The following is a 26,302-nucleotide window of genomic DNA, read 5'->3' on the forward strand; positions in this document are numbered from 1 at the left end:
CGTACCCGGGCCCCTGGGGGCCCCGCGAGGCGGGCCCGGGTGCTGCCTGTCCCTGTCTCGGCATGGCCAGACCTCGGGGAGGCCTGCCTGAGAAAACTCGGAGGAAAAGGCCCATCGGCAAGGGGGCTGAGCGGCAGGTGCGTACCCGGGCCCCTGGGGGCCCCGGCGGGCGGGCCCGGGTCCTGCCTTCCCCTGATTCGGAACCGCCGGACCTATCGGAGGTCAGACTGTGGAAAAAAACTCGGAGAAAAAGGACCATCGGGAAAGGGCTGAGAGGCAGGTGCATTCCCGGGCCCCTGGGGGCCCCGGCGGGCGGGCCCGGGTGCTGCCTGGCCCCGTCTCAGCATGGCCAGACCTCGCGGGGACCTGCCTGAGCAAACTCGGAGGAAAAGGCCCATCGGCAAGGGGGCTAAGCAGCAGGTGCGTACCCAGGCCCCTGGGGGCCCCGGCGGGAGGGCCCGGGTCCTGCCTTCCCCTGATTCAGAATCGCCAGACCACACGGAGGTCTGACTGACCCTCTCCCTAGTAATCCGGAGGAAAATTACCCCCCTTTCTTGTAATCCGTGCACTAGAGGTGACAGAGGGGACCCAAGGCGCGAAAGTACCCGACCTCCTGGAGCCCTCGCTGGGATCCGGGAGGCAAATGGCACCTCATCGGGACTTCCAGGGAAGTTCGGCCACCTGGTCGCCCCCATTGGAAAGCATTGCGGGCGACCAGATGGCCGAGGCGATCCGGGAGACCAGATGGCCGAGGGGATCCTGGAGACCAGATGGCCGAGGGGATCCGGGAGACCAGATGGCCGAGGGGATCCGGGCGACCAGATGGCCGGGCACGAAAGGGATGCCATCCGGTCGCCCCGTGCCCCCACAAAGGAGGGAGCGGGCGCCCGGGGCATGGCGGGCCGGAGGCCCGGGGCCCCAGCCGGGCCACAGCCATGGAGGCTGCCAGGGGCCGGCGGGCCCTCCGACCCGGGGCCCGCTTACACCTTGACAAGCAGGGGAGGCCTGCAAGGGACCGACGGACCCCTGTCCTGGGCCCTGGGTGGAGCGGCAGCCCGGGGGACCGGGCCCAGGGCCGGAGCGCCCGACCCGGGGCCCTCGACCGGGCCCCTGGACCCAGCCGGGGCTCCCAGGCCCGGAGGCACAGGGGAAGCCTCCCCGGGCCCGCCGGACCCCGTCCCGGGCACCCTGCCCCGCGGCAGGACCCAGGACGGAGCCCGGGGTGGGGAGGCCACCCTCCCCGGGGCCCTCAGGGGCCCCGGATGGAGCTCCTGAACACAGACAAGCAAGGGGAGGCTCCCCGGGCACATCGGAACCCCTTTCCGGGCCCTTGGCAGTGCGGCAGGCTGGGAGACAGGGCCCAGGGCCTGAGCACCCGACCCGGGGCCCGCCCGGGCCCCTGGACCCAGCCGGGGCTCCCAAGCCCGGAGGCGCATGGGACGCCTCCCCGGTCCCTCCGGACCCCGTCCCGGGCACCCTGCCACGCAGCAGGACCAAGGACAGAGCCCGGGGTGGGGAGGCCGCCCTCCCCGGGCCCTCAGGGGCCCTAGCCACTGCTCCTGAACCCAGCCAAGCAAGGGGAGGCTCCCCGGGCACATCAGAACCCCTTCCCGGGCCCTTGGCCATGCGGCAGGCTGGGAGACAGGGCCCAGGGCCGGAGCACCCGACCCGGGGCCCGCCCGGGCCCCTGGACCCAGCCGGGGCTCCCAAGCCCGGAGGCGCATGGGACGCCTCCCCGGTCCCTCCGGACCCCGTCCCGGGCACCCTGCCACGCAGCAGGACCAAGGACAGAGCCCGGGGTGGGGAGGCCGCCCTCCCCGGGCCCTCAGGGGCCCTAGCCACTGCTCCTGAACCCAGCCAAGCAAGGGGAGGCTCCCCGGGCACATCGGAACCCCTTCCCGGGCCCTTGGCAGTGCGGCAGGCTGGGAGACAGGGCCCAGGGCCGTGGCACCCGACCCGGGGCCCGGCCAGGCCCCTGGACGCAGCCGGGGCTCCCAAGCCCGGCGGTGCATGGGACGCCTCCCCGGTCCCTCCGGACCCCGTCCCGGGCACCCTGCCACGCAGCAGGACCAAGGACAGAGCCCGGGGTGGGGAGGCCGCCCTCCCCGGGCCCTCAGGGGCCCTAGCCACTGCTCCTGAACCCAGCCAAGCAAGGGGAGGCTCCCCGGGCACATCGGAACCCCTTCCCGGGCCCTTGGCAGTGCGGCAGGCTGGGAGACAGGGCCCAGGGCCGGAGCACCCGACCCGGGGCCCGGCCGGGCCCCTGGACGCAGCCGGGGCTCCCAAGCCCGGAGGCGCATGGGACGCCTCCCCGGTCCCTCCGGACCCCGTCCCGGGCACCCTGCCACGCAGCAGGACCAAGGACAGAGCCCGGGGTGGGGAGGCCGCCCTCCCCGGGCCCTCAGGGGCCCTAGCCACTGCTCCTGAACCCAGCCAAGCAAGGGGAGGCTCCCCGGGCACATCGGAACCCCTTCCCGGGCCCTTGGCAGTGCGGCAGGCTGGGAGACAGGGCCCAGGGCCGTGGCACCCGACCCGGGGCCCGGCCGGGCCCCTGGACGCAGCCGGGGCTCCCAAGCCCGGAGGTGCATGGGACGCCTCCCCGGTCCCTCCGGACCCCGTCCCGGGCACCCTGCCACGCAGCAGGACCAAGGACAGAGCCCGGGGTGGGGAGGCCGCCCTCCCCGGGCCCTCAGGGGCCCTAGCCACTGCTCCTGAACCCAGCCAAGCAAGGGGAGGCTCCCCGGGCCCTTGGCAGTGCGGCAGGCTGGGAGACAGGGCCCAGGGCCGTGGCACCCGACCCGGGGCCCGGCCGGGCCCTTGGACCCAGCCTGGGCTCCCAAGCCCGGAGGCGCAGGGGAAGCCTCCCCGGGCCCTCCAGGACCCCGTCCCGGGCACCCTGCCACGCAGCAGGACCAAGGACAGCGCCCGGGATGGGGAGGCCGCCCTCCCCTGGACCTCAGGCCTTCCATGTAAGCCCGGCAATCTGGTCGCCCCATTGGAAAGCATTGCGCGCTACTATTGCAAAACACATTATCTACCGGACTTGCTCTAGATGGCGCTCCAACATAAGGAATGTACCAACACCTTCCCTACTGGAATCATGACGAGCTGGAGCCGTCATTAGCACTGAAGGGGCTAGAGGGACATGCAATTACTGTAAACAGCCAGGTCATTATATAAACGAATGTGCAGTTCTGAAACACAACATAGCTACTGGTAAAACAAAAGAGAGACCACGTCCGCCTAGACAAGAACAAGTTTCACAGACTTCCCAGCCGCAGAATGCACCACAGACAGTTACGGTACCGCAGCCTATAGCTGCAACACAACACGTTACACAGCAGATGTACCAGTACGCACAGTCAGAGTATCCAGATTATCAGCCGTATTCATGAAACAGCCTAGAGAGGGAGGTTGGCTTGCCTCTCATCGAGATTCCTGTAGATCAAGAGGGTCCCTATGTACACAGTCAAGTATTAGGGAAAGACAGAAAGTTTCTGATTGATACAGGGGCAAGTAGGACTACCATCAGTCATGACGAGGTTCCAGGGGCTCCACTCTCAGGCTCTAGAAATGTTTCCCTTGGATTTTCAGGAAAGCCTATTGTTAATGAAATATCGAAACCAGTTACTCTAGAAGTTGGTCCATTGTCCCGAACTACAGACTTGTTACTAACGAAATCATGTCCAGAGAACTTACTTGGTATAAAGACTCTGAAAGAATTAGGAGCAGTTATATGCTGTTCCCCAGAAGGGGTGTGATTGTTTTTAAGAGATTTTAAAGGTCATTATGTATTACGTGATTTTGATCCAAGATGATTGAATGTACCACAGCATTTATGGGCGCAAGGTCCAACTGATGTAGGTTGTATGCACATCACACCCCATCGTGTTACCCTGAAGCAAGGTGTTGTATTACCACGAATCCGACAGTACAAATTGCTACCTGAGGCTGTAGCAGCCTTATCCAAAATTATTGACGAGCTCATTGCTCAAGGAGTAGTTGTAGAAACTGACTCCAATGTATGTAATTCTCCTATCATTCCGATTCTGAAACGTACTGATCCAAATGCACCTCCAGTTTATCGATTAGTGATTGACCTTCGAGAACTTAATAAATGTATCATACCCCAGTACCCAGTGGTTCCAGATATTTCTTCCCTATTGACTGCCATTGATTCTGAAGCTACGTTCTTTACTGTTATCGATCTCAAGAACGCATTCTTTAGTGTCCCCATTCATCCAGACAGCCAATTCCTTTTCGGATTCTGTTTAAATGGAAGAAGCTATAAATTCACACGAGCTCCTCAAGGTTTCACAGAAAGCCCTAGCATTTATAATCAAGCACTTAAAAGACAACTAGACAATATTCACATGCCAACTGACACTGCTCTGCTCCAGTATGTCGATTAGAATTAGAATTAGAAATAGATTTATTGAGCGCGGTTGATGCCCGAGGGCGTCCAAGCGCTGAGGTAAGAATTGGAGAGACATGCTGAGTGACAGATTAGAGCTCGGAGGCTTTGGCGAATAATAAAGTCTTCAACTTTTTACGGAATGAGAGCAGGTCCGGGTTGGAACGGAGTGAGAGGGGGAGGGTGTTCCAAAGTTTAGCTGTGTTCAGTGAGAACAGCCTACCCCCGGATCTAGCTCTCTTCACTCTAGGAACCACTGCCAGGAAAGCCTCAGTGGAGCAGAGGTTCCTATTTGGGTGATAGGGGATGACAAGGTTGCTGTTAATTGAGGGTCCTGTTTTCCAAAAGGCCCGGTGCGCAATGCACAGAGCCTTGAATGTCACCCTGTGCTTGACTGGTAGCCAGTGAAGACTTTTTAATGCAGGTCTGGCTGACTGGGCTCGTGGAATCTGTAGCAGGGTGCGTGCGGCGCAGTTCTGCACCACCTGGAGTTTCCGGAGAGTCATCTCGGGAGCCCCTACATATAGGGCATTGTTTGAGTCCAGGCGCGACTGGATGAGGCCTTGTACTGCCACTTTCTTGGCTTCTAGAGGAAGAAGTGGAAGAACTTTCCTTAGAGTTTTAAGGATGCCAAAGCAGGTGGCGGACAGCTTAGTAGCCTGGATGGAAAAGGAAAGCTTCCTGTCCAGCCACCCTCCTAGGCTCTTGACGCTTTCCTTGGGGGTAGGGGGAGTGCCCAGGGCTTGGGGCCATAGGGAAGTGAAAGGTATCGGCGAGGCTGGGCCTAGCAGCAAGAGCTCCGTTTTGTCTCCGTTCAGTTTAAGGGAGGAGCTGGTCATCCACTCCTTAACATCTTCTAGGCAGCTCCGCAGACCTCCATGGAGTTGACTGATGTTCTCTTGAGCCAGTGATACCACTAGCTGAGTGTCGTCGGCGTACGACACAATTTTGATGCCGTACGGTTCGACGATCCCAGCCAGTGGTCTCATGTAGACATTGAATAGCACAGGGCTCAAAGAAGAGCCCTGTGGTACTCCACAGCTGAGAGGCCTGCTGGTTGATATTATGTCGCCATCGAAGATCTGAAAAGATCTATCGGACAGGAAGGAGTCGAACCACCTTAGAGAGTCGCCTGAGACTCCGATGTCCCGGAGACGGTTCAGCAAGATGGCATAGCTGACCGTTTCGAAGGCGGCGCTTAGATCAAGGAGGATCACTGCCACTGATCCTCCCTGATCCAGAACCCTTCGGGATTCCTTGGCCACCGCTAGTAAGGCAGTTTCGGTGCCATGTTTCGGCCTGAAACCTGTCTGGGATACATCCAGTAGGGAGTGATTTTCAATGAACTGGACCAGTTGGACATTTATGTATTTTTCCAACACCTTGCCAACCCAAGGGAGGAGTGAAATGGGACGATAGTTGGAGTGGTCATCGGGGTCCAGGTTAGGTTTTTTCAGCAACGCCCGTACCATGGCTTGTTTCCATGCTGTAGGAACAGTACATGAGGCTATAGATGTATTTAGGAGTTCCAAGATAACAGGCAAGGTGGCTTCATGTGCTTGTATCAGAACTTCTGGTGGGGCTGGGTCACGCGGGGAGCCCGCTTTAACTTGGCGTGCCATTTTACCGAGGGTGTCGAGGTCCAGGGGAGGGAAGTGCTCGAGGGTTAACTGTTCTGGGGGAGGGAGGATTGTAGGGGAGGGTAGGTCGGCTGTCTCTGGGGCTGAGGCTCCCGTTTGAAAGGTGGAGTATATTTTCAGGACTTTGTTGTAGAAAAAGTCCGAAAGCTCGTTGCATTGGTCTTGGGTTTTGCTCGGAGGGGGGGCGGTAATGACACTTGAGCAGTGTTTTATTATCTGAAAAATTTCCCTGGGCTTAGATTTAGCCTCTAGGATTTTATCAGAGTAGAAGGTCGCTTTCGCCGTCTTAATCCCATCTCTATAAGCCTTTATAGCCTCTTTGTAGGCTACCTTTTTTTCTGGGAGAAAGTCTAAACGCCAGGCTCTCTCTCGTTGCCAGCAGCAGCGTTTTAGTTCTCTTAAGGAGTCGGAGAACCAGGGCGCAGATTTATGCATTCTCTTAGATGAGGATCTCCGGAGAGGAAGGATCGTATCCAATGAGTTAGTGATCCAGCTGACATATTTTTCGTTTGCTACACTGGGGTTTGAGCAGGGAAGCGGGCGGGTAGAGTCCAGGCTGCACATCCAGGATTCCAGCTGGAGTTTTGACCAGTTCCTCCTGATTGTTGTCCGGGGGGGTAGCTGGGGGACCTTGTGGATGGCCCAAGAAAACGGAATCAAAAAATGGTCTGACCATGGGAGGGGGATAGGATAGTCAACAGTCAGATCGCTACAGCTACTGAAAATTGGATCGAGCAGATTGGCCTTCTCATGGGTAGGAGCTGTGACCAGCTGGAACAGCTGAAGAGCTCCAAGGTCGTCTATTAGCTCCTTGGCAATATTATCTGCGGGGGAGTTAAAATGAAGATTCAGGTCTCCTAGGACTGTGTAGTTAGCCGCGGATAAAGTTCTTTTCGCTATAATCTCCGGGAGCGACCTATGGAACAGTTTTGTTGGATCAGGGGGACGGTAAATCAACGTGCCCGAGAAAGAAGTGTTGGCGTTGAACTCTATGCAGAATTCCATGCTTTCGCACTCGGGGATACTCTCTGCTGTGGTGCGACAACGGTACTGGTCTTTGAAAATGACAGCCAGACCGCCACCTCTTCCTGCTGGTCTATCCGATCTAACGATGTGGTATCCACTGGGTAGAGCTGCGACTATGTCTGGGTCAGATTGAGTGGAGAGCCAGGTCTCTGTTAGAAAGATAACATCTGGCTTGCGCTCCTCTAGCAGCATGGACATTTGAGTGCCATGCTTTGGCAATGATCGACAATTTAATGCCAACATGCAATATTTCTGTACCGAGGGGCCTGCCAGGGTGTTTCGGAAGGAATGTTTGCATTCGGAGCAACAGGGAGGGAGGGATGTGGCTGCGAAAGTGCGGGTACATAAGGCACTAGCTCTGCTTCCTATGAAGCGTAGGACCGCGGGGCTGTAAGTCCTGACCGGAGAAACGGGAGAGGAAGGGGGGGTGGCCCCTGGTCCCGTCTGGTCGCGGACGGGCGCAGACGGGCTTGCCTTAGGCGCGCCTTCGGCGCGCAAACGGCGCTCCCGCTGCGCTCGTCCGCTGCGCTTGCGTGGGATACACATTTATGGAGAGAGAGGGTGGGCGTGGCCTATCGTGTGGGCGTGGCCTCGCGTTTCCCAGCGATGGCGTCCGTGTGCCAATTCCCTTTCCCAACAGCGCTATGTTCCGCTGGTTATGGGTGTCTGCTTGGCGGGGAAGTGGTTGCAGTGACTGGGGGTAGGTGCACAGATTTTAAAATACAAATTAATTCACAGTTTCAAGTTTTAAAAAAATACGAGCGTGATGACACCTCCGGCTTCCGCCTCAAAGGTCAAGCAATTCTAATGACCGGCGCTCTTAATCAGCGCTTACATAGGGTGGGAGGTGGGCGTGGCCTATCGTGTGGGCGTGGCCTCGCGTTTCCCAGCGATGGCATCCGTGTGCCAATTCCCTTTCCCAACAGCGCTATGTTCCGCTGGTTATGAGTGTCTGCTTGGCGGGGAAGTGGTTGCAGTGACTGGGGGTAGGTGCACAGATTTTAAATACAAATTAATTCACAGTTTCAAGTTTTAAAAAAATACGAGCGTGATGACACCTCGGGCTTCCGCCTCAGAGGTCAAGCAATTCTAATGACCGGCGCTCTTAATCAGCGCTTACATAGGGCGGGAGGTGGGCGTGGCCTATCGTGTGGGCGTGGCCTCGCGTTTCCCAGCGATGGCGTCCGTGTGCCAATTCCCTTTCCCAACAGCGCTATGTTCCGCTGGTTATGGGTGTCTGCTTGGCGGGGAAGTGGTTGCAGTGACTGGGGGTAGGTGCACAGATTTTAAATACAAATTCATTCACAGTTTCAAGTTTTAAAAAAATACGAGCGTGATGACACCTCCGGCTTCCGCCTCAGAGGTCAAGCAATTCTAATGACCGGCGCTCTTAATCAGCGCTTACATAGGAGGGGAGGTGGGCGTGGCCTATCGTGTCGGCGTGGCCTCGCGTTTCCCAGCGATGGCGTCCGTGTGCCAATTCCCTTTCCCAACAGCGCTATGTTCCGCTGGTTATGGGTGTCTGCTTGGCGGGGAAGTGGTTGCAGTGACTGGGGGTAGGTGCACAGATTTTAAAATACAAATTAATTCACAGTTTCAAGTTTTAAAAAAATACGAGCGTGATGACACCTCCGGCTTCCGCCTCAGAGGTCAAGCAATTCTAATGACCGGCGCTCTTAATCAGCGCTTACATAGGGTGGGAGGTGGGCGTGGCCTATCTTGTGGGCGTGGCCTCGCGTTTCCCAGCGATGGCGTCCGTGTGCCAATTCCCTTTCCCAACAGCGCTATGTTCCGCTGGTTATGGGTGTCTGCTTGGCGGGGAAGTGGTTGCAGTGACTGGGGGTAGGTGCATAGATTTTAAAATACAAATTAATTCACAGTTTCAAGTTTTAAAAAAATACGAGCGTGATGACACCTCCGGCTTCCGCCTCAGAGGTCAAGCAATTCTAATGATGTCGATGTCAAGTCGATGATCTATTGATCACAGCTCGTTCTGAACGTGACTGCGAACGTGCGTCCCTTACAGTCTTGTATTTCCTGGCCGAGATGGGGCACAAGGTGTCCCCTTCTAAATTGCAATTCTGTGTCCAGCAAGTGGTCTACCTTGGACATTTACTGTCCAAGAGGGGTAGGCAGTTGACACCTGACCGTATCCAGTTAATAGCACATCTTCCACAGCCCAAGACTCAGAAGGAGGTACGAGCTTTTATCGGCCTCACTTCTTACTGCAGACAATGGATTCCTCAGTACGCATTTCTAGCCAAGCCACTGATACAGTTAACGACACAGGAGGCAGCCGTATCGACTGTCCTCCCTTGGACCCAGGAACATACACTTGTTTTCAATGAATTAAAGAAAGCTTTATGCCAAGCACCTGTTCTAGCAACACCGAACTACAGTAAGCCTTTTACACTTTTTGTCACTGAACGTGATGGTACTGCATTATCTGTTCTCACACAAGATCAAGCAGGACAATACAAGCCCTGTGCTTATTTCTCTAGCACATTAGATCCAGTGGCCCAGGCTCTGCCTGCGTGCCTCAGGTCAGTTGCAGCCACAGCACTAGCTATCAGACAAAGTGATTCCATAGTGTTAGGACATTCCCTGACAGTACAAGTTCCACACTCCGTGGAAGTTCTTTTAAACCGAACACAGACTCAGCACTTGACTATTGCACGTTTAACAGGTTATGAACTGACACTGTTTCAGCCACACATAGAAATCAGACGCTGCAACATTTTAAATCCTGCTACACTGTTACCCTCAGTTACCTCAAATCCTGCCACACATGACTGTGTGGAAGTTGTTAACACCATGACAAAGCCAAGACAAGACTTGACAGACATTGCATTACCTGATCCCGACCTGACACTTTATGTGGATGGTTCATGTATGAGAACAAGTACAGGAGAACTAGTAGCCGCGTATGCAGTGACTACTGACACTGAAGTTATAGAAACACATCGTATTGACACCCTGTCTGCTCAAGCAGCAGAGCTTGTCGCTCTGACTCAAGCCTGCATACGAGCTAAGAACCTGAAAGTAAATATATACACAGATTCACGTTATGCATTCGGAGTCGTACACGACTTTGGAGTGCTCTGGCAAGAAAGAGGTTTTATGACTTCTCATGGAACCAAGATTCAGCATGGCCCCCTCATTCAAGCTCTGTTAGATGCAATACATTTACCGACAGCTATTGCTATCATGAAGTGCAAGGCACATACGAAAGTCACTGACATCATTTCCCAGGGTAACGATCTAGCAGATCGAACAGCCAAGCTTACAGCTCAGACTCCAGACATTCCAGTTAACACGACACAGACAGACATTCCAGATCAGACTACTTGTATGACAGTTAAGGACCCTATACAAGACGTACTAGATATACAGTCACATGCTACTCCCGATGAAATCAAGAAATGGTCTGAACAAGGAGGGGTCCAGACAGATCAAGGATGGTTGACGAAGGGAAAAGCCACATGGTTTCTCCCCGACTCTATGGTTCAAGTCATTATTAACACCGCACATAGTCCAGCACACTTAGGAGAAAAGGCCATGTTAGACAGTATTCAGAACCTCTGGTTTAACAAGCATTTACGAGCAGCAGCCAAGCAGAAAGTGCGTACCTGCATGATATGTTGTCAGTTCAATCCAGGTAAAGGTGTCCCGGTGGAACAAGGTGGATTCCATCCTCCTGACCACCCTTTTGAAGTCCTCCAGATGGATTATATTCAGATGGAGCGATGTCGAGGTTTCAAGTATGTCCTCGTAGTTGTATGCGCTTTGTCCAGATGGACAGAAGCCTATCCAGTCCCAGATTATACTGCTGCGACCACTGCCAGGCAGTTGGTTCGTGAGTTTTTCCCCCGCTATGGATTACCTAGGGTCGTGTATTCAGATAACGGCCAGCCATTCTCATCCGAACTCATGAAACAAGTATCCCTTCTGTTAGGGTACCAGTGGAAGTTCCATTGTGTACGACATCCTGAAGCAGCCGGTCTCGTAGAGAGACATAATCAGACTCTGAAAATCCGCATTGCCAAAGTATGCGCAGAGAAAGGCGTAGATTGGATGGTAGCACTGCCAGTCGCCCTTTTCTATATGAGAATGGTCGCTCACTCCCGTTCAGGTCTGTCCCCTTATGAGGTAGTGTTCGGTCGTCCCCCAAACATGTGGGGTACACCTAGACCACGTACAATTACAGATGTTGACAGTAATATGCTGACAGATTACCTGGCTTCCTTGATGTCTGCACTACTCTCTTGTCGTTCACAGGTTGCCGCTGCTTTTCCAGACAACACTCAAGTGAAACCGCACGAGGTCATACCAGGCGACCTAGTACTCGTGAGGAATTTTGATCGTTCAAGTCCGCTGGAGCCCCGCTGGAAGGAGCCAAGACTTGTATTGCTAACAACAAGGACGGCTATCAAGGTGGAAGGCCGGAAGGGGTGGTTGCACTCCAGTCATGTAAAGCGATTCCATGGACTTCGGCCAAAGACTTTTTTCAAGGACTGCCCCGTTCTCAAGGACTGCCCAGACACTGAATCTAAGCTTCCCCTGTTAGAGAAAACTCCGCAGCAGGAGTATAAAGAAAAGTTAAGGTCTAGTAAGTCAGCCAGTTTAATTGTCTAAGTCCCTCTCGGGTGAAACGGTTAGACAGGTTCCTGACATGTATGAGATAGACCCACACAGTGAGAGAGTTAGTCAAAACTCTAAGAGAATACGTTATCAAAAGAATCTTCGAAGTAGATGCATTGTTACTTTATTTTTCATGATATTTCTGAGTCTTATGGTTACCTGCATAAGTTATGCCTTACATTTATGTTTTCCTATTAATTCACATGTACATATGTTTTCTAATGTTACAGTAGAGCACACTTTTAGTGACCTGCCTCCTCACGAGTTATCTTATCGTCTTGCCATGCGTAATAATACGTTTATCCGAATGTTACACTATTCACATCAGACCAGCAATGCCACTAATTGTTGGGTGTGTGGTCGACTCCCCCCTTTCCAGACACCGAAGGGAGTTCTGCCACTCTTTCCCTATCCGTTTTCACACAATGGTTCGTGTGGAGCATGGTCCACGTTAACGTCATCCTCGAATGATATGTCCCTTCTGAATAGAACATGTTTCCCAGACAAGGAAGGTCTTTCCCATAGAACAGGGTTAGATCTAGAAAATGAAGTATATGATCTAGGTAATTATTCCTCGAATTTCATGGTTTTGAATGTTCAGTCCGAGACTACTCCAGATTTGCCTGCTATTTCAGTTCTACCCGTGAAAGGCGAATTATGTGTCAGAAAGAATGGTTCCGCACATGTAGGACATAGTGATTGTACTACTGTGGTCGAGTATAGTGACAGTGGGAAATCTATTTTCAAAGCCTCACGTCATTCTTATTTTGTATGTGGCCAGACCGCATATGTTCGTCTGCCCCTAGATTGAGATGGAACATGTTACATTGCCTTCCTACTGCCACCAGTTTTCCTAGCCCCATCCGATTATCACAGAAACACACATCTAGTACACGTTAGACATTGAAGGGAGACTGAGTCCCCAATTGTCGATCAAACTGAAACTGCCTTAGAACAATATCAAGATTTCAATAAAGGTTTCTTCTTCTTCATAGGTCCTGTCCAGAATAGTAAGTTAATACGTAGGCTAACCAGAACCCTTGAAGCAGTAGTGAATGAGACTACTTCCGCTCTAGGTAACTTAACTGAAGAGCAATCTGCTATGAGATTTGTTGTGCTCCAAAATCGCCTCGTCCTTGACGTCATACTGGCCGATAGGGGAGGAGCTTGTAGAGTCATCGGATCTAGTTGCTGCATTTTCATTCCTAATAACGCACCGTCTGTTTATTCAGCTATAACCAGACTTCATAAAATTGCCCATCAGTTACACCAGAATCCAGGCACCTGGACATGGTCCGGTTGGCTCTGGAGTATAATATCTGCCTGGGGATGGAAAGTATTGTCATTCCTAGGTATAGCAGTAATGATTATATTCAGTTGCTGTCTCTGTTTACAATGTGGCCCTGCGATTTGCGGCTTGTGTGCTACCTCTTGTATTCCTAGTCCTAAGTCCCGTTCCAAGACAATTCGAGACGAGCAAATGATGCTATATGAACAGATAGATGGTATCATGAATATTGATGTTTCCTGATGGAAACGTAGGGCACAAGGAGGGAATGAGGAAAATTGAATTTTGCCTTGTCATATGTGCCTACGTGTTCCCCATCCTATGTTATATGTGCATGATCGATATGCATATATCCCCCTATGATCGATTAAAGACGCAATTATAGTTGTGTCCAACTCTAGTATGCCAGTTTCCAGTTCTCGTGAAAGCAACGAGTATTAGGCCTATGTTGCCACGTTTTACAGTGTGCACGTTATATTCCCCGCATTGTCCCCGTTTCTAGGCCTCAAAAGGGCCCGGAAACCAGATTCAAGCTCCAGTCTCCTGAACCCACTCTGAGGAGCGATGCAGCCCCACCTGCATCCCTGACCCTTCACTTACTTCCTGCCACGCAGCGCGGTGCCCGGCCTGGCTCTGCCTGCCTGTCTGCCAAGAATATGTTATGCCTCTAGTTATCAGTTCAGCTCTCCGTCTTCACATTCCTAAGCTAGCGAACCACATAAACAGCTTCAGCTATAGTCTAGTCTTTCTGTCTCCATGCAAGAGAATTACTGTATTAATATTCATGAAGAATCATAGCACACGCAATACATGTAGAATATATGCATGCACCAGCCTTAGTGTCAAGTAGCCTTTGCCCTGATAACTTTTAGATTCTATCAACATGTACTCCAAACACCAGATACCAGATATGCTATAGGTACATGTCGTCCTGACACCGCAGACTTTAGTCTCCTCTTCTAGTGCAGAAGTCATAGCTCCCAGTTCTCCCCGGTAACACGTCATGGCCCGTTTGCGCGCACCACTAGGTTAAAGGTTCCAGCTGCTCAGGTAGCCCCCTCCATGTATCCACCCACTTTATGACACTTCTGTGACGTTCTCATCACATGTCTACGTGCACGCCCTGTGCACGCCTTCTTTTCACGCCCATGTGTTCTTATCTTACGCTTGTCACTTGTTACGCCTACTGTATGTAATGTAATTGTGATGTTTTACTATATATACCTTGTACTGTTAATGAGACGTTGCAGCTGCCTTCTTCTATGCCATTCTATTTCAGGCTGTTCCGATCCTGTCCCTTCCCTTGTGCCTGATTAAAGCCTGTTAGACTCAGATACATCGGATCCTGCCTCTTATTTATTGAGCTATCTGTTATTATTAATGTATTCAAAAATAGTACCGGTAATTAATTATTTATTTACCACAAAACACTTACAGACTATTTGGACACAATCGCTCTGGCCTGGTTTAACAATGGGGCCAGACAATACATGGACTTACCGTTCTCGCAGGAGGACATATGGGCAATAATAATGAGCATGCCGCCTGGTAAAGCACCAGGACCGGACGGTTTAACGTCAGAATTTTACAAAGAATATGCAGATATTCTGGTACCTAAACTACACAAGGTCTTCGAGGAAGCGGTCGAATCGGAGATACTTCCGCAATCGATGCGCGAGGCACTGATCATTACCTTACTCAAGCCTGGTAAGGACCCTCTCGAGCCAGACTCTTACCGACCCCTTTCACTCATTAATGTAGACGCCAAGATTTATGCGAAACTGCTGGCGGATCGGCTTAAATATATGCTGCCGCAAATAGCACTATCAGACCAGTCGGGTTTTGTCCTGGAGAGATCCACATCACACAACCTGAGGGTTCTGTTCGGGTTACTCCACTACCTGGACCCCAAGTCGAAGGCTGCTGCCGCGTTACTCGATGCGACTAAGGCATTTGACTCCCTGGAGTGGAAGTTCCTCTACGCACTCTTTACTCGAATGGGCTTCAGCCCGCTGTTTGCCAGACGCATCGGCGTTCTATATAATCGCCCGACTGCAAGGGTGCGTGTGAACGGGCAAACTTCAGACCCTATAAAGATCACGAGAGGGACGAGGCAGGGATGCCCGCTCTCTCCCCTACTGTTTGCCATAGCCACGGAGCCGCTTGCGGCACGTATGCGGCAACACCACACCCAGAGGAGCATCGGCTTCACGTCGCGCGGTCTGCTTATCTCCCTATATGCGGACGACGTTACAATTTACATGATGGATCCGGAGACGAATTTTGATCCGCTGATGAGGGAGGTGCTCAGATATAGTGGCCTCACTGGGATCAATATTAACTGGTCGAAGTCGACCATGCTGCCACTAACAGACAGCACGGTGAAGTGCCATACTGAATTTCAGATTGACTGGGTCGTGGAGGAAGTCAAATACTTGGGCATTAGAGTGAGCCGCACTGTTCACGACATCTGGCTCTCGAATTTTGGTGTAGCAATGGACTGGCTAGAGGGCAAAGTTAAGAAGTGGAAGACGCTTCCGCTTTCGCTGACGGGTCGCATAGCTATTGCAAAAATGGTGGTGGTCCCCAAATTCCTGTATCTATTCATAAACATACCTCTGCCGCTAACAATGGCATTTTTCAGCAGGCTCCGATCTGCGGTCATTGAATTAGTCTGGGCGGGTAGGCAACCTAGAGTGGCCTGGAACCTCCTGACTCTCCCGTTCCGGCAGGGTGGATTGGCTGCGCCAGATTTTGAGCTGTATGCGTATAGTGCGCAAGCCCAGTATCTATATTACTGGCACCACCCGATACCGTACCAACCCCACGTGGCCATAGAGATGGACGTGGCGTCCCCATGCCCCATCAGGGCGGCGGTATACAAAAAATATAAGAGGCCACATGAGGACGTTGACACAGTGGAGATGGTGCGCTGGGCATGGGCGGGTATAGCCAAACGAGCGGGCGTGAGCGACATGTATGCCCCGAGTATGCCGCTGGACGGCAACCCCTTGCTGGAGCCACTCACAGACGCGGCAGTGGTCCGCAGGGCGAGCGAGAGAGGTCTGAAGGTGGCCGGGACCTGTACCCGGATGACAATTTTTTAGCGCTACAAGAAATGACTATCTCTGCGAACCCGACGGCTTCGGAGCTCCTATTATATTATCAACTGCGAGCTGCGTGCAAGCGTAGATACCCGGTCTTCCCGGAGGCACCGCCGACACTAGCGGCATTGGAGGATGTCCTCTCGAATGCCTCCTCACACAAATTGATAACGAGGATCTACAGAGCTACACAAAACGCGACACCTGTCCCACATACTGACTCGAGGACGGCCTGGGAAAGGGAGGCGGGTATACACATATCGGAAAAACAATGGACGTTTTGTTGCACGCAACTAGAACACCTATCCCCAAATTACAGGCTCAGGCTCATACACTTTAATTATCTACACAGAACGTACCGTAAACCCTTGCAACTGGTGAGGATGGGACTGACAGCTGACGCCTCCTGTTGGAGATGTGGTGAGAGAGAGGCTACATTTTTTCACTTGTCTTGGGAATGTGGCCCGGTAGGCACATACTGGGAGAACGTGTTTCGCACTATAGGTCTGATGGTGAATATACCCATGGGTCCTGACCCACTGTTAGGTCTCCTGGGATTTGTGCTGCCGGTGCCGAGCGCATCCAGAAAGCTGGTGGCAATGCTGCTCCTACTTGCCAAGCGGCAGATAGCACTTGAATGGAAACAGAGGTCCCCACCTACGATATCTGGTTGGATAAAATCTGCAATGTACTGCAAAAAACAGTTGTCGGCGTATTGGGAATTGATGCCACTCCGCTCTAGGCCTGCCGATATCTGGCAGCCAATGGTGGACTGGCTGGCTCACTCGGGGGGAGATGAGAGTGACTGAGGGCAGAACTGAGGAAACCTATGGAGGAGAAGAAGGGGGGGTGAGGGGAAAGGCTCCATGCAGACTACCAGGGACTGCTGGCGTCGAGACTTGGGGACATTTACTGGAAACTGATTGGGTTGACCTGTGACAATCTCTCACGTGTGTTTATGTTAGATGTTGAATATAAATAATACATTAATTACTTGCAAAATGTACACGACTTGCTAACTTGCTATTTAAAGGAAGAAACTTATGCTGCCGGCCTCCGGGTTGTTGGCTAAATAGCGGTGTACGCCTTAAGAATACAAATAAAGGTTTTTGAAAAATCAAAAAAAAAAACAAAAAAAAAAAAGAAGTCCTCATCCTCGGACAATCCCCATCTGCCTGGGATGACTCCTGGTGGCACACGACGCTGGGCACCGCACCGATACCCACGGACCACGCGCGCAACCTGGGATTCATCCTGGACTCCTCCCTCATGATGACCAAGCAAGTCAACGCAGTCTCGTCCTCATGTTTCAACACCCTGCGCATGCTCCGAAAGATCTTCCGGTGTATCCCCACCGAAACCAGAAAGACGGTCACCCAGGCCCTCGTCACCAGCCGACTGGACTACGAAACGCCCTGTACGCAGGAACCACAGCCAAACTTCAGAAACGCCTTCAACGCATACAGAACACCTCCACACGACTCATCCTCAACATCCCTCGCCACAGCAACATATCTGCCCACCTGAGAAACCTGCAATGGCTCCCCGTCATCAAGAGGATCACGTTTAGGCTGCTCACCCACGCACACAAAGCGCTCCACGACACGGGCCCGGAATACCTCAACAACCGCCTGTCGTTCTACACTCCCACCCGCCAGCTCCGCTCCACCAGCCTCGCCCTCGTCACCGCCCCTCGGATTCGCAAAACCACCACCGGAGGAAGATCGTTCTCCTACCTGGCAGCCAAGACATGGAACTCCCTCCCCGCACACCTACGACTGACCCAGGACCATCTCACCTTCAGGAAACACCTCAAGACCTGGCTATTCGAGCAGTAGAGGCACCCCCCCCCCCCCTTCAGCGCCTTGAGACCCTAACGGGTGAGTAGCGCGCTTTACAAATTGATTGATTGATTGATTGCTAATTTGAGAGTCTCGATAGAGAGAGAGGCGGCTCCCCTGGCGCAGTAGCGCCAGATGTTACTCTGCAACATTGGGCCGGGTTATCTTGAGTGCCAGGTGGTGCCTGCTACAGGTACCTTGGGGACGATAATCTACTGGGTGCACTGCTGAGGACGTATGTGGTGTATCTGACCTGATGGTGTTCTGGAGGATGTTTACGCATAACATGGATGACACTTCATGCAATGACATTCCCCTGCCTAATGTTTTATGCTATTGAGATGCCACAAGGGGCATATGGTTTGGGACGCATGGTGGCTTATTCACCCTGGTGGTATTCCCATGACGCACTACTGATGTTTGGCATAATGTTGGCCTGCCTCATGTTTCATGTATGCTGATAAAATGCATAATGTGCTTTTATGCCTAAGGAAATGCCCCATGCACCTGTTTAGGCCTGCTCTGACTTATGCTAATAAGGTTTTGGTATGCCCACTGTTAATGTTGTTTATGCAAATGTGTTGATGCTTTCGGGTGATGCCTGATGCCTTACACTGATGGGGTTGTGCAGAAGGTGCCTCTATGCTCACGTGGTTATGCTGTTGTGCCTTTATGCCCATTGAAATGCCTCCTGCAAGGGGGCGTGGCCACGGAGGCGACCAAGATGGCTGCCTCCACTTGACGCTCCGCCAGTCAGGCTTTCATGACTCTGTAAATCCATGCTGTAACGCCATCCTTCACACAGCAGAAGCCTTCCATTTGCCCCGGACACCTGGCACAACGGACCGGAGCCCCGCGTGATGCTGGCGGCAGCGCGTTGACCTGGTGCTGGATGATCTGCGGCCGCGCGGCCTTGCGACCCTCTCCCGAGCCGATCCTTGCTGGCTCTAGCCTCCCAGTGAGTGTTGGCTTGATGGGGTCCGCGCTGCCCTGTGCCCTTCCCCTGCGGCCCGGTGAGGCTCTCTCCCCCCGCCCGCTGCGGCTCCTTGTTTGGTCCCAGTCGTCGGGACGAGCTTGGGGCCTTGTCGGCCTGCTGTGCGCTCCCGCCCGACGCGTTTCATGAGTTCATCACTTCATCAGGGGCTCTCTGCCAAACTGCACCGTGCACGGCAATGTTCTGGGCACTACTTATGTATAAAAAGTTCCCGCCCACTGGGCGTGGTCGCCGCTGAGGTCTGTGGTACTTGTAGTGCTCATTTCTTCTCAAGTGAGCTGCCGTGCTCAGTCAGTTCAAAATGCACAAAATTCATCCAAGTGGATTGCTGTAAGGAGCTGAAGAGTGTCGTTTCGGCTTCTTTACCCCTCCAATACGGCACCTGGTGTCCCTCGCCGTTGCGCCAGTGGCGTACCAGCAGGACTGTCGAGGAGCAAGACTGAGAATGAAACAGCCAACTCACTGAAGGAAAACCCTCGCACTACAAGAACCATCAGGCCATGGTGGTGGCCACGCCCACTGAGGAGGTGGTTAGGAAGTACAAACAAGTGCAGGAATGAAGGACTGGTTTCATTCGCAGTAAGTCCTCAACCCTTTGAAGAAGTGCTGCAGAGAGCACGAAACGCGTCAGGGCTGGACAGTATACTTGTGAGGCAGCAAGCTGTTTTTTCGCTGTTTGCATCATCATTAAAAGCGGCAAAATTTAATTTTCCTGTTTGTGGCTCCCTCATTCCAGGCAAGCTTTTTGTAATGGATTTAATGTGGCTTGTTGCCTGAGCCACGAGGTGAACCCAGCTGCAGTTTGCAGTCCGAGCTGAAGCGCCAAGCGACGAGTCAGCGTGAGGAGCAGGGAAAAGCCGGTGATGTAATTTATGGGGTGTTTGAACTGTGACACTGACCCCACAACCCACTAGGGATTTTATTTCATTTGCACTGAGAATGAAACAGCCAACTCACTGAAGGAAAACCCTCGCACTACAAGAACCATCAGGCCATGGTGGTGGCCACGCCCACTGAGGCGGTGGTTAGGAAGTACAAACGAGTGCAGGAATGAAGGACTGGTTTCATTCGCAGTAAGTCCTCAACCCTTTGAAGAAGTGCTGCAGAGAGCACGAAACGCGTCAGGGCTGGACAGTATACTTGTGAGGCAGCAAGCTGTTTTTTCGCTGTTTGCATCATCATTAAAAGCGGCAAAATTTCATTTTCCTGTTTGAGGCTCCCTCATTCCAGGCAAGCTTTTTGTGATGGATTTAATGTGGCTTGTTGCCTGAGCCACGAGGTGAACCCAGCTGCAGTTTGCAGTCCGAGCTGAAGCGCCAAGCGACGAGTCAGCGTGAGGAGCAGGGAAAAGCCGGTGATGTAATTTATGGGGTGTTTGAACTGTGACACTGACCCACAACCCACTGGGGATTTTATTTCATTTGCACTGAGAATGAAACAGCCAACTCACTGAAGGTCAACCCTCGCACTACAAGAACCATCAGGCCATGGTGGTGGCCACGCCCACTGAGGCGGTGGTTAGGAAGTACAAACGAGTGCAGGAATGAAGGACTGGTTTCATTCGCAGTAAGTCCTCAACCCTTTGAAGAAGTGCTGCAGAGAGCACGAAACGCGGCAGGGCTGGACAGTATACTTGTGAGGCAGCAAGCTGTTTTTTCGCTGTTAGCATCATCATTAAAAGCGGCAAAATTTCATTTTCCTGTTTGTGGCTCCCTCATTCCAGGCAAGCTTTTTGTGATGGATGGATGGATGGATGGATGGATGGATATATATATATATATATATATATATATATATATATATATATATATATATATATATATTTTATTTTTTTCCCGTGCTTGCGCTGCAAAGCTTGCAAGTATAGCAAGAAAGTAAAAGAATATCCAGGAAGATCTGGAGAGGACAAACCAAATAGGGAGATTATGAAACATCTGAACTGCAACTCAGAATACACAGTATATTGTCTAGAGTGCCCGTGTAAGAAGCGTTACATAGGGAGCACCATCAAACCCACGAAACTGAGAATCCTGGAGCATATGAGGGCTATTGCGAACAATGATAAGACCTATCCGGTAGCCCGTCATTTTGCCGAATTTCATCAAAGCAATAGGGATTTACTCAGTTATTACTGTATAGATCAAGTAAAACGGTCAGAGCGTGGTGGAGACAGGGAGAAATTACTCCGCATCACAGAGTCCAGGTACATCATGGACCTCAAAACAATGACACCATGGGGTCTCAACAATGATGCAGAAATGTGGGTACACCTGTGAAACATTAATAGTTGCAGCCCTGAATCTAACAACCATAAATGAAAAGATAGTCCTATTTGTTATACTTATATATATAGGCTACATAACGTAAATGAAAACAAACTGTGAAGCTTTTTAATTTGTTAACACTATCTGGTCTTAGGGGATACACCCCAGTACAACAGCTTTAGGAATCCTAATGAATTCAATCTTGAACAAATGAGGATGAAATAGTATATTATACTTGATAATTTGAATGAAATGGATCGTGCACAATAATAATGAAATGTTTGTTGTTGTCAACGGGTTTAATTTTGCACTTGAGCACTTTATATTCGCTATTTTAACCAGTAGGTAATCTTTGTAATACTACACTACAAGATGGCCGCCACTTTCATTGTAATTTACCATCATTTAGGTTGATGATATTGAAAGGTAGGGTGGGGAATAAAATGGCGATCGTATGTCTGCACAAACTGACACTGACGAAGCTTTTTAGCGAAACGCGTCTGTCGGGGGTGAAGGGGGTTTGAAAATAAATTGATTTGATATCTTGATACCCGAGTGCTTGCCGTTTTTCGACCGGATTGGTTGAGCTACCATAGGAAATCCGCAACATTCTATTGGTCAAGTAAACAGTCAATTACACTGCTACTAAATCCTCCATCCAAATATTTATTTTTATATATCCACTCATTCTTCAATGCAAATTGCTATATATAATGCATATTTAAATAACAAAGCAAACCACATTCACTGGATGATGTCATCAGTGATGTCATTTGAGATGTCATCAGTGATGTCACTGACCATGTCATGAATGATGTAATATGTGACATCATCAGCAGTGGATTGCGGGTGCGCGAAATATAGTTAGTACAACTAACTATATAGGAGCGATTTCAATGGTTTTGTATGAGTGAAATGTCCAGCGAACTATAACACCCCTAAAACGTATAGTTTTTTGAGTGAATTTTAAAGGTTTTTTAAATGCTAATTCCTAACTATATAAGGCCTGAAACCTATGGTTTTTTCAGTGAATTTCAAAGGTGTTTTAAATGCTAATTCCTAACTATATAAGGCCTGAAACTTATGTTTTTTTCAGTCAATATATATATATATATATATATATATATATATATATATATATATATATATATCCACAAGTACAGGATACCCATTCGAAGAACAGCATCTGGAAGTTGAATATGCACTTAGTTCAAATGGAAGCATGCTGGCAGCTTAAATGAACAGAGAATAACTTCAGCAAAATCACACGCCAGACGTGTTCCGAGAGCCCCGTGCTCTCTTCTTCAGTGGCGTTTAGTTGAAACTGAATAAAAGCGCCAGTGCTGATGCACAGTCATCACCTGCCTCAAGGGGCGTGGCCGACAACACGGCCTTCTGGATAATGTAGTCAATGTCAGTGTTCTCCGGTGGCCGAGCTCTTTATTCAGAATTAAAACTTAGTGTAATCCCAAGTGGGTCGTAGTCACAAAACCCTTGGTCAACTGCCCTGCTTTGTTGCTGCCATAGTGAAAAGAGTGAGTGTCACCTGCAAGGACACCAGCTCCTCTTCCTTCCTTAGAGCTAGACGCCAAACAGGAGACTGCCCCAGACCCGCACTTCAGCGGTGGGCTGTCTTCGCGACCGTGAAACAGTCGCCTATAAATCCACAAGTACAGGATACTGAATTTATATTTTCACTGAAAAAACACAGGTTTTAAAAACGTTATAGTTAGGAAATAGCATTTAAAAAACCTTAGAAATTCACAGAAAATACCATAGGTTTACGGCACGTTATAGTTAGTTGGACATTTCACTCGTACAAAACAAGAGAAATTCGGCAGTTATAGTTAGTTCAGCTAACTATAACTCGCGCCCCTGCAATGCACAGCTGATGATGAAACATATAACATCATTCATGACATGGTCAGTGACATCACTGATGACATCTCAAATGACATCACTGACGATATCACTGATGACATCATCCCGTGACTGTGTGTGTTTAGTTTAAATATGTTTTATATATATGCCAAGGTGTATTGAAGAATGAGTGGGTGTATAAGTGTCTGGATGGAGGATTTAATAGGTACATGACTGACTGTATAAGTGAGTGATTAAATGTGTCTTAGTGAATGCATGGGTTAGTGACTAAACTGTGTGAATCTCTGTATCAGTTTGATTATTGTTGTGTGAGCTGCCGCATGGGTTGGTCAGTAGCTACAGGAGTGTCTATAATAATCCACATTTGTAAAGCATGAACACTCACCCGTAAGGGTCTCTAGGCGCTGGGGGCCGTCTGGAAGATTGAGCAAGCTATTGCCCAGAGTCACATGGTGCTGGGCTAACCTGCTGCCGGAGCCGGGGATCGAACCGTGATCCCCAGATTCCAGCATCAGTCACCCTGGCCGCGGCGCCACACCTCTCCCCTATATGGGTTATTAATTGGTTGCCTGAGTATTTGTATGGGAGACTGAGTGTGTGTGTGTGTGGGTGGAAGGTGTGTGACTGTGCATAGGTGTGTGAGTGATTGATTCACTGGGTGTATGGGTTCAATAGTGCATGTGGAAACAGCTGTATGGTGGGTGAATGTGTGTATGGGTGTGTTAGGGAGTGAATGGATGTCTCAGTGGTACATGTGTGAGTAACTGCATATGTGAAAGGCAGTGTCTGTGAGAATTGGAGTATATAAATGACTATACATGAGTCAGTGATTGTGAGAGGGGTTGTATGGATGAGTGTGTACTTGTATCAGTGATTGTATAAGAGAGTAAGTATGTGTTAGTATCGGTTTTAAAAAGTGATGTGGTGTGTGTATAACTGTATAGGAGGGAAAATAGAAGTGTGATTGATTCTTTACAAGACTGACTTGGTGTGTGAGTAACTCTGGATGAGTGGTGGTGTGTTAGTGTCTGTATACGTGTATGAGTACATGATAGTGTTGTATTGATGTGTGACTGCATGTATGAGTGATTGTATGGGTGGATATGTGTGTAGACCTAGGAATTAGTGAGTGCGTATGTAGTAACTGGTATTGGTGTGTCGATGATTTCAAAAATGGTAGTCTGTATTTTACAGTGGGTGTATCAAAGGTTATATTAGTGTGTGAGGAGGTGCATCAGATTTTCACGTGGATGATGTCATCAGTGATGTCATTTGCGATGTCATCAGTGATGTCACTGACCATGTCATGAATTATGTAATACGTGACGTCATCAGCAGTGCATTGTAGGGGCGCGAGTTATAGTTAGCTGAACTAACCATAACGGCCGATGAAACCTGTGTTTTTTTCAGTGATTTTCTAAAGTTTTTTAAATGCTAATTTCTAACTATAACATTTTTAAAACCTATGGTTTTCAAAGGTTTTATAACAACCAATTTTTAACTACAATGTCCCTGAAGCCTTTACTGTTTTTAAGTAAATAAAAAAAAAAAACGTGCATACTTTTTGTAGTTAAAAACAAACTAACAGTAGTCTTAACAATGTTTAAAATTTAATTAGCACTAATTAACATCTAAGTGTGGAAAAAGTGGGATGCAGCAGCTATGATACCTGACTTCGAACAACAGCGTCCACAGTTCGATTCCCGGCGCCGGCGGCACGTTAGCCCACCACTATGTCACTGTGGGCAATACCTTGCTTAATCTTCCCGACTCCCCCGAGCGCCGGGACACCTCTCTGGAGGTAGCAGTACGATTTACTGTAAATGTAAATGTAAATGCCAGCATTTGTAAAGCGCACAGCTACCTCCAACGGAAGTGTCCCGGCCCTGTCCGTATACCGCTATGGAACGCTTCCTCGCTTTTCCCTGTGAAATGTCCACTCCTGGGCACCCCCAAGGTGAAGCCAGGCATCCAGCGCTGTTGGGGCTGTTGTGGAGATTAAGCAAACTATTGCCCAGAGTTGCAGAGTGGGACCCATGATTAGAATAGGCACCGAGGCGAGAATTATCAGGTTCGAGGGAATTGAGCCCAAGACCCGCCGAGACGGGTATTGAACCCTGGTCCAGGGCCAGACCTCTGCATCAGGATCTGCCGCTCTAACCATTGAGCCACACTTCTTCATGTACCGCCGACCCAGGATACCCTCCTTGCCATCAAGATATTGAACCCTACGCTGGCATTGTTTAAATTTAAAACCATAGTGATGAGAAATCTTTGCACATGTGTTTTTTATCTTCTATTTAGAATTACGGCAATTAATAGATTTTTTTTAGTCACGAGAAAGGAAATGACACGGCTTGCTGGGTAACAGATTTTAAGCTCTCCGATGTATGTACATATTAAGAAGGAGTAGTTTCTGTCCTGTAACTCCAGTTCTGTAGTAGGGGTATCTCTGTTATAGTCATAATCTAGTGAATAGTCCCGCCCATGTGCGTGGACCCCGGAGCAATCAAAAATAATCTCTTACAGTGTCGAGCAAATGCAGAACTGAACAGACACTTAAGAGAGAATTTAAAGACAGATAATGCAGCCTATAAAGGCTACACTGTCCAGTACTTCAACTAGAAATTCCACCACAAAATCCACAAAACAGCAAAGCCTGTACAGATTTCCCTTGCTTTAACAGCTAACACCCTCTGGAATGATAGAGAGGAGAACCTGGACAGACAAGCCCCATAGGCTGCCATTATGTGGCTCAGAATAGGATACTGTGCCTTTAAGAGAACCTTCCAGAACTTCACAGTATCCCAGAATGCACTGCAGGTCCCAGTTACTTTCCGTTCTTTTTGAAGGCGTAACACGCCAGACCTGTAGCATTCCTTACATGAATATCTCTCTCCACCGGGGAGGAGGGCGGGCGCTTATGACTATAACAGAGATACCCCTACTACAGAACTGGAGTTACAGGACAGAAACTACTCCTTCTGTAGTAGGGGATCTCTGTGTATAGTCATAATCTAGTGAATAGAATGGCAAGCCCATCCCCACACCAAAGCGGCGGTGGAGAAACGAGAAATAACACCACTATTGTGCGAACAGATTTCGCAGCGAAGCCTGCCCAACCTGAGCGTCTGCCCTGGCATCAGTGTCCAGGCAGTAATGCTTAGCAAAGGTATGGACCGACTTCCAAGTGGCCGCCTTGCAGATTT

At 50.5% G+C, this 26,302-nt stretch overlaps 1 protein-coding gene across 1 annotated transcript in view; it reads right to left on the reverse strand.

Annotated features, from left to right (window-relative positions):
• Positions 1-26,302, reverse strand: part of LOC144752838 (E3 ubiquitin-protein ligase TRIM39-like) — a 745,961-nt gene that overhangs the window by 521,527 nt on the left and 198,132 nt on the right. The gene's annotated exons all lie outside the window — the stretch shown is intronic.

The sequence above is a fragment of the Lissotriton helveticus genome, chromosome 5_1 (assembly GCF_964261635.1).
Source record: "Lissotriton helveticus chromosome 5_1, aLisHel1.1, whole genome shotgun sequence".
Lineage (NCBI taxonomy): Eukaryota > Metazoa > Chordata > Amphibia > Caudata > Salamandridae > Lissotriton > Lissotriton helveticus.